We start from the raw sequence: 10,273 nt of genomic DNA, 5'->3' as shown, positions 1-10,273 counted from the left end.
AACAAGTTAGGAATTCCATTTTAAATGGTCCTCTACAGCCCTGAAGTACCTGGGTACGTTCATACCCCCAAAGCTTTCCCAACTGTTCAAGCTCAACTTTCCGCCCCTCTTAAATAAGGTCGAACAATTACTAGACAAATGGAACTGTGGGCTGCACTCTTGGTTTGGCCGCTGCAGCATTCTCAAAATGTCGATTCTACCCAAATTCATATATATCATGCAGGCCATTCCAATCCGCATCCCAGTAGACTACTTTAACCAGATAAGAACAGCTTTTACACAATTCCTATGGGCAGGGAAGAAGCCACGTCTACACCGGGGGGTCCTCTCGCTGCCTAAACTTTACGGGGGATTGGCTATGCCAGATCTTCGAAATTACTATAGAGCGTCCCACCTGAGTAGACTCATAGATTGGTGTCGTCATGCAAACACCAAGTTGTGGACAAGACTCGAACAGGCACAGACTGAGATCCCCCTGTCTAGAGCCCCATGGTGTCACGCCCCCCTCCCAACGGATATTACACGCCACCCTTTAATTGGTAACACAGTCCGGGTTTGCTCACATCTGATCCACACCTCTCCTCACTTCTCACGTAACTCTCCACTCAGACCTATTCTAGGTAATCCTCAATTCAAGCCAGGGACTCGAGATAGGAGTTTCCTGAACCTGAAAGAGGAAGGTCTGTACCAAGCCTCTCACTTTAGCACTATGGGGAGGTGGAAGACACTCTCGGAGCTTACCGACCCTGACGGTCAGTTCCGACTAGACTTTCTCATAGCTATGCAGCTCCATCATTTTTTACGCTCCTTGCCGCCTCCCCAGGATGCTAACCAAACCCTCACAACCATGGAAGCTCTTTGCTCGGAACCAGGGAATCTTCCACACGCACTCTCACTTACGTACAAATTACTCATCACTCCGCCGGGAGAATATCAGGTACAAAGCCTCACCAGATGGGAAAGAGAACTAAATTGTAGTTTCACAACCAATAAAAGACAACAAATCTTAACGTTCACTCATAAATCCTCTATCTGTACCAAAATTCAGGAAACCAATTATAAAATCCTTACACACTGGTACAGAACTCCTGCTCTTCTGAAAACAATCTTCCCCTCTTCAACAGACACCTGTTGGAGATGCCAGGAAGAAAGAGGTACACTCATCCATATTTTCTGGTCCTGCTCTCGGATCCAGATTTTCTGGAGAGAAGTACGCCAGATAATCCAAAAATTCACTGATCGCATCGTTCCTGATGACCCAGCTTATTTTCTCCTTCATGCGACTGACATACCAGCACGGTCCTACAAGAAATCAATCATACGACATTTATTAGATGCAGTGAAGGCATGTATCCCATCCTTCTGGACATCCCCTCACACACCATCCATAGCCTTTTGGCTTCAAAAAGTTGAGGAGCTAAACCAGATGGAGGATTTAATCCTCACAAGCCAAAATAGACAGGAGCAATACACCAAAACCTGGCAGCTTTGGAACATCTTCAAGTATTCGGAGGAGGGGAAAACTCTTCTGGCAAGTGACTCCATTCCTCACTAGATGTCTAGAACTGGAGAATAACTGACGACTGCCTTTTTTTTTTTTCCGTCTCTGCGGGATACCAACCCTACCTCTTCCCCCCCCCTGCTCTCCCGCCCCCCCTTTTCCCCCTTCTTCCCACCTACCCTCCCTCCCTCCCTTCCCCTCCCCACCCCTTCTCTCTCTCTCCTGCTCCACCCTTTAATCTCTACTTGTCTCTTTCTTTTCTGATATCTATTATTTCTCTCTTTGAAAAATACAAAACTGACAGGGATTCGTTCACGTAAGGATTATGATACCCAGGAACATCTGTACTCAAAACAAGATATACGGTTAGATAGAGAAAATGAAAAGACGGGTCATACGTGTGTTACATGACTATAATAAATAAACTCCTCACACCAACAACCGTTTATAGTTACAAACCATACAAAGTTTATAGTTATGTTGAGCATTTTCTCTTGTTCAGTGCCTTCAATCTTAATTACTGTATGTGACCCTCTGTCGTGGTTGTTGTAATTGCAACTATACCTTGTTATATGTGTATGTATCCTGGTGAACTGGTTCCCTGATATAAATAAATAATTTTGAAAAAAGAAAAAACAAGTTAGGAATGGGGCCAGAATGGGGGTCAGGTTTACAGGGAGCAGATACAGATGGCAGAATAGAATCTGGAGGTTCACAAAAAAGCAAGGACAAGCGGCAGGATCAGGATCACAGGATTCAATAAACACTCGGCATAGAACATAGGTAACATGATGAGGCACTAACTGAGGAGGGACTAAATACCCTTACAACAACCAGCATCAGGTGAAGATTAATTCCTTGGACTTGCTGACTGCTGGGAGACACATGCTGGTGGATTATGGAACTGTACTTTTCAGGTCCACAGTGGACCACTTTGCCCCTAGTAGGTCTTCCAGCTCCTAACACTTACCTGCTCTATACAACAGATCTATGAATAAAAGATATCTATCTATCTATCTATCTATCTATCTATCTATCTATCTATCTATATATATATGTGTGTATATATGTATATATATACAAAGTATATAATTTGAATTTGACCATATGATTTTTTTTAGTTCTGTTGTATAATGCTGGTCAGTGACCTGTTTCTGCAGGTTCCTCCAAATATACCCCCTATTGACATTATGGGGTTGATTTACTAAAACTGAAAAATGCGGAATCTGGTGAAGCTCTGCAAAGAAACCAATCAGCTTCCAGGTTTTATTGTCAAAATTTAATTGAACAAGCTGAAGTTAGAAGCTGATTGGTTGCCATGCACAGCTGCACCAGACTTTGCACTCAGCCCCTTTATGCCCAGTTGCTATGCACACTTGATATGCTATAATATGGTATGTACAAGTATTTAATCGTTTTGTTGTTAGAGAATGGACTGGCAAGAGGGCTGTACAGTTGGCCAACTGAGGAATACCAGGTATAGACATGTGCTTTTAGATGGGTGCATTATTTCCTGTGGCGACACTTTCATTTATTGAGATGATTAAAGTAAGATTAAATGTCAACTTAAAGAGTGGTTTAATGCAACTCCCAATGTCAATGGGTGGCCTGGCCCCTCCTAACTTTAAGCACTACTACTGGGCAACGGTCCTTGTCACTGTCCAGTGGTGGTTCGCCCAATTGCGTGGCAACCCAGTGGTTAACTCTAAAGCTGCACTTTTGGGCTCCTATGCTGAGTTGAGTAATGTGGCTTTTCGAGGATCCAGGGTTAACTCCAACATCACGATGCTGATGTGTATCACGATAAGGGTGAGAACATTTTTGAATGAGCCTAATATTATTTCACCATTTACACCATTAAGGGGTAACCCCTCTCTTCCACACCTTCAGTCGATCCCAGATCCGTAGTGTGGTCAAGATTTGGTATTACCGTGCCTAATCGTATTTTTCAGAATGGTTCCTTGCTTGCTTTTAACGACTTAAAGGCAGAATTTCATCTTCCCAACCGAATGTTTTTTAAACATTTCCAATTACGACATGCGGTTAGGGCACAATTCCCCACTGCTATTACTCTTACATCAAATTCAGCGGATCACTTCTTGATTAGTAAAAATGTAGACAGGATATGTTCTTCTCTCTATCTCCAAATTCCTGGGAAAAAGACAACTAAGATTACTCAATTGTGTCACACCAGGCAAAGTGATATACCCAGCTTGACTGTTGAGGACCGGGGGGAGGATATGCAGCAATTTATCCCAATGATGATCTCGGCTAGAGATACTGTAGGTTCATTCAACTGAAATTTCCACATCGAGCATATTATATCCCTCAGCGGCTGTCTCTTATTTACCCCACAACCGATAAATACTTTCCTAGGTGTAAGTCAGAGATAGGTACTTTTATACATATGGTCTGGTTTTGTCTTGCTCTTCAAATATTTTGGCAGGAGGTGGTGGCAGAGCTTGGGGTTCTCCTGAATTAACAGGTTCCATGGGATCCAGCCTTCCTCCTGCTGGGTGTGGGTATCAATCTAGAAGTTTTTTTCCATTAAGGGTGCTTCCTGTTTTAGCAATGTTTCATGCATGGAAGCTCATCCTACTAAAGGATAGGTTGCAACTGTCCGAAAAAATTCTATAATATCTGGGATCCATGGGTGGAGGCTAGAGGACTGTCTCTGTGACTGCCCCCCCCCCCCCTCTTTTTTTTTCCTTACCCCACTCCTCAGCTCTTCCCTATTACCTCCTCATTACCCTTTTGAAGTAATTGATTGCTGGATACATATCCTGTGTAGTGGTTATATATTGAGGAAGTTGAACTGCCTTCACTTCTGGACTTTTCCTCAGAATTGCCTGCAGAATTGATTTATGCTTGCAAAAGTGATTTATGCTCTTATATGTACTGGACACCTTACTAGTGTTGTATTATCTTGATTTGTAGCTTATTTTGTACCAACTATGGTTTTGTTTTGTATTGTTTTTTTTTTTTTTTACTTTATTCAAAATGCATCTGTTAAAAAAAAAAAGAATGGTTTCAAGAAAATGAATGTGACCCCTTCAGGAAGACCATTGCTTCCACAAAGAAAGCCATGGTCCTTCTGTAGAGCATGCTCTTAGGAGAAAGGCTTTTCTACTCAGGTTGTGGCTACATAGTAAAGAAAAGCTGAAAACCTAGTACAGTAAAATCTTGGATTGCAAGTTGTTTTACAAGATAAGCAACATTTTTTTATGAATTTTAACTTGATAAACAAGCAATGTCTTGATATACGAGTAGCATCACGTCATAACTGAGTATAAAAGAGAAGAGAGGCACCTCTAAGTGTAGCAATATGGTTACAATTAATGAAGGTACAACATTTAGCAACTCACATGGTTGATGATTAAAAGAGGCACATCTAAGTATGCAGGTATCCAGGGTAAAGCTGTCCACATAGATCGTCCTCCGCACTGCCACCGCCATAGAAGTCATCCCTTCTATGCAGCGCTCCACAAGCCATTCAAGCCTTGCTTTCAGATCGCTCTACTGCAAGGGTAGTATTCTTGGTCAGGATTGCCGTGCGGAGGATGGTCTATGTGGACAGCTTTACCCAGGATGCCTGCATACTTAGATGTGCCTCTTTTAATCATCAACCATGTGAGTTGCTAAATGTTGTACCTTCATTAAATGTAACCATATTGCTACACTTAGAGGTGCCTCTCTTCTCTTTTATACCCTGGTGCTCCTGCTGGATTTAGCTTCTAATCCCCTTGTGGAGGCTGCCATTTGTGGATGAACATTTTATGAATGCACAACCTGGTCACATTGCTATAATATTTTTATATAGACTATAGACTGAAGGACTTATGAATAAATAATTGTGGAATTAATCATCTAAGTTTCCATTATTTCTTACGGGGAAATTTGCTTTGATATACAAGTGCTTTGGATTACAAGCAAGTTTCTGCAAACAAATTATGCTCACACTCCAAGGTTTTACTCTACACCTTTAGTTTTGATGCACCAGAAATGTACTTAGCTGATGTAAACTGAAAGTTTAGTTGGTCTTTGAACTTTTCATTCATTCATTAGTTTTAAAAAGATGCTAGCAAAATCTGAATGCTTAGCAGTTTTGTTTTTGCAGGAGGAATCTTATCTCTTTACTTAAAGTGTTCATAATTTATTCATATAAGTGAAATAATTGCAAAGTTTAAGTAGACCATGGGCACACACGTAATGCACACATAAAACATGCTCTGTATGATAAATTCCACAACCTCCTACATTCTTGTAGGTGACTATAACATTTCATTCAGTGATTCATTTCATCTGCTGTCACTGTCTTACCATATGAAAAAGAATCATAAACCCGCATACCACTCAGCCTTCCTGCGAGAGAACTCTTCTGCAGAATGCTGGATAGTTTAGGTGGTTTAGCTCCCACAATATCTTATAAGATAGTTATTGTTTGTGTTACGCTCATACAAATGTACTTGTGACTCACAACTCCCAAAGATGCCATTATAATTCTTTCTCAATTAGTAGGTTTGAATATGTGATTATAACATTTTTTATAAAACTAAGTAGACTAGATTTGTTTAAAACAAATGGGTCAAGGGAAAATTGTCTGCTGCTTAGCATTGGCCATCCTTCCAACAGAATTGTCTGTAAATACATAACAAATTAGGCTAAGACATGCACATATGATTATCACTGTATTTATAAAAAAATTGTAGAGCTATTCATTCTTCAAAACTGCATGTATGTTTGTTTGTTTGTTTGAAATACTGGCAAAATGTTACTAGTTTTAATTTCTCTCTGGGACGAATGAATCGGAAAAAAAAAAACTGCATTATTACCATCAGATAGACTTGATGATAACAGGAAATACTTACACTATATTGTCAAAAGTATTGGGACACTTGCTTTTACACGCACATGTTTGTAGGGTTCACTATTGAGTTGGCCCACCCTTTGCAGCTATAACAGCTTCAACTTTTCTGGAAAAGCTGTCCACAAGGTTTAGGAGTGTATCTGTGAGAATGTTTGACTATTCTTTCAGAAGCGCATTTGTGAGATCAGGCACTGATGTTGGACGAGAAGGCCTGGCTCACAGTTTCCACTCTAATTCCTCCCAAAGGTGTTCTATCTGGTTGAGTTCAAGGCTCTGTGTAGGTCAGTCAAGTTCCTTCACTACAAACTTGCTTATCCATGTCTTTATGGACCTTGCTTTGTGCACTGGTCCAAATTATTTGGTGGAGGGGGGATTATGGTGTGGGGTTGTTTTTCAGGGGTTGGGCTTGGCCTTGTTTGTGCACTGGTGCGCAGTCATGTTGCAACAGGAAGGGGCCATCCCCAAACTGTTCCCACAAAGTTGGGAGCATGAAATTGTCCAAAATGTCTTGGTATGCTGACACCTTAAGAGTTCCTCTCACTGGAACTAAGGGGCCAAGCCCAACCCCTGAAAGACAACCCTGACCTCAATCCCTCAACCCGATAGAACAACTTTGGGATGAATTAGAGCAGAGACTGCGAGCCAGGCCTTCTTGTCCAAAATCAGTGCCTGACCTCACAAATGCGCTTTTGGAAAAATGGTCAAACATTCCCATAGACACACTCCTAAACCTTGTGGACAGCCTTCTCAGAAGAGTTGAAGCTGTTATAGCTGCAAAGGGTGGGCCAACTCAATATTGAACCCTACAGACGAAGACTGGGACGCCATTAAAGTTCATGTGCGTGTAAAGGCAGGTGTATCAATACTTTTGACAATATCGTGTATTTACTATAGTCATCAGCTCTGTCCAGTGGTAATAATGCAATATTTTCCTGATCCATGCTATTCTTATTAATGAAGAACATCCACCAGAAAAAAGCCAAGTAACTTTCGGTTTTGATGATGTTTACACCAAATGAATGTACATGCATTTTACAGGACAAGGAGCTCTGCAAATATTTAAAAAAAAAAATACATCCCTTAAAGTGGTTCTAAAGTCAAAAAGTTTTTTCCTTAATGTATTCTATGTATTAAGGTAAAAAATGCTCCACTACATGTCCTAGCTCCCTGGCCCATAAACACTTGGTTCCTCCCATCGATCCAGTGTTGTCCTGGCTGCAGCACCGCTCCTCCACTTCTTGGTCTCACAGGAGACAGGCAGCAGTGGGAGCTATAGGCTCTTGCTGCTGTCAGTCAAACTCCTGTGAGGTGGGTTCGGGAGCATGGCTTACCGGTGCTAAGTGTGTCTATGGACTCACACAGCCATACCTGGGAGCATACCCACACAAATCTAAGGGGACACTCGTAGGAGAAAGGAGCAGGCAGCACCTGTGGGGGACTCCAGAAGAGGAGGTAATGGACTGCTCTGTGCAATATCATTACACAGAGCAGGTAAGTATAACTTCTTTTTTTATTTTTAAAGCAAAACAAAATATACTTTAGTATGAATTTAAGCTTTATATTTCATCAGAATGCATTAGTGTACTATCTCTTAAAGCAGGTCAACTTTACATATACATTTACAAGTTTGGCATTATCTTTTTTCAGAGAGAGAAAAAAGTATATATTTTCTGAAATTCATAGTTCCTAAACAGTATGACACAAAATCCACAGTAAAATAAATTGAAGCTGTGATTTCTCCAAAACAAATAAGGGCTCAGTACATCATGCTTGGTGCATACTGGCATGCTAACTTGTAATTGTAGTTTAAGGCATGTGTAAGTTTATGACCAAGAGAATTGTGACAGACAGCAGCAATAGGTGAGTTGTGGTGGGCTGTAATAAGACTAGCCGCAGGAATAGAACAGTGCTGTAGAATGACAGCAGCTATTTGGTTTCCAGAGCTAATATGAAGTAAGGCATTGGGTAATAGCAGGGCGTGTGCCAAAATAATAAAATTACATTAGGTTATTAGGTTGTAGAAAATGGGAAGGAATGATTAATGTAAGATTACCACAGGAGGTATTTATTTTCAGAAATAAAATCAAACAACAGAGAGTAAATAAATAAAAAATCAGCTGATTTTCCTATTGTCCAGTAAATACTCTCTGGGGAATGTTGAAATTAGAAGTTTGTGGCAAAATTATAGCCTTAAATTTATTTTGACAGAATGTGGTAGTCACCATTGCTGATTTATTTTGAAGCTGAGGCCTCCATACCTATCATTCTTATTCTCCTTGAACTACTTGCTGAGTCACTGACCAGTGCTTGGTTGTGTGCAGTCTTGTGAGTTTGTTGATTTCTTACCATGGACCTTACTACCTCAAATCTGAGAAAACCCCACAATGTGTTTGTTATGTGTTTTCATTCATACAGTACATGTATTATATATATATATATATATATATATATATATATATATATATATATATATATATATATATATATATATATATATATATATATATATATATCACCTTTTAGCTGTTTCTCAGGGAGAGGTGACTGCAAGGTTTTTTTGAACAATGTCAGAGTGAGCATGTCCCAAGTCTGTCCACATTAACATACAATCCAGGAAGCCCAGCCTCTAAACCTTTAGCCCTTTGTTAGAACAGACAGTGTTCAACTCTAGTTACTATTGATAATGAAGATCTGCCTGCACAGTACAGACAGACAAAACCAAAGAAAACTCCCAGATGAACTTACAGACCAGTCAGCAACCAACCAAATTATCCTGTCTAACAGCATTCGTTAAAAACGGGTTTAGTTTGCACACATTTGCAAATACCCCTGTACCCTGCTCTACTGATCCCAGGTTCTCCATCCTACTCACCCCTGTACCCTGCCCTACTGACCTCTGGTCCTCAATCCTGCTCACCCCTGTACCCTGATCTACTGACCCCTGGTCCTCCATCCTGCTCATCCCTGTACCCTGCCCTACTAACCGCTGGTCCTCAGTTCTATTGACCCCTGTACCCTTCCCTACTGACCCCCTGTATTCTGTCCTGCTGACCCCTTTACCCTGCCCTACTGACACTCCTTTCCTTCGTCCTGCTGACCCCTGTACCCTGCCCTACTGATCCCCTGTCTTCTGTCCTGCTGACCCCTGTATGCTACCCTACTGACTCCCTGTCTTCCGTCCTGCTGACCCCTGTACCCTGCCCTACTGACCCTTTGTCTTCTGTCCTGCTGACCCCTGTACCCTGCTTTACTGACCCCGTTTTCTTTCCTGCTGATCCTTGTACCTTGCCCTATTGACTCCCCCTGTCTTCCTCCCTACTGACCCCTGGTCCTCCATCCTGCTCACCCCTTTACCCTGCCCTACTGATCCCTTGTCTTCTGTCCTGCAGACCCCCGTACCCTGCCCTACTGACCCCTTGTCCTCCGTCCTGCTCAACCCTGTATCCTGCTCTACTGACCCCAGGTCCTCCATCCTACTCACCCCTGTACCCTGCCCTACTGACCCCTGGCCCTCTGTCCTGCTCACCTCTGTACCCTGCTCTACTAACCCCTGGTCCTCCGTCCTGCTCCCCCCTGTACCCTGCCCTACTGACCCCTTGTCCTCTGTCCTGCTCACCCCTGTACCCTGCTCTACTGACCTCTGGTCCTCCATCCTGCTCAACCCTGTACCCTGCTTTACTAACCCCAGGTCCTCCATCCTGCTCACCCCTGTACCCTGTCCTACTGACCCCTGATCTTCTGTCCTGCTCACCCCTGTACCCTGCTTTACTGACCCCTGGTCCTCCATCCTGCTCACCCCTGTACCCTGCCCTACTGACCCCAGGTCCTCCGTCTTGCTGATCCCTGTACCCTGCTCTACTGACCCCTGGTCCTCCGTCCTGCTCACCCCTGTACCCTGCTCTACT

The sequence above is a fragment of the Aquarana catesbeiana genome, linkage group LG03 (genome assembly GCF_042186555.1).
Source record: "Aquarana catesbeiana isolate 2022-GZ linkage group LG03, ASM4218655v1, whole genome shotgun sequence".
Classification (NCBI taxonomy): Eukaryota; Metazoa; Chordata; class Amphibia; order Anura; family Ranidae; genus Aquarana; species Aquarana catesbeiana.
Note: the sequence above shows the minus strand (reverse complement) of the source record.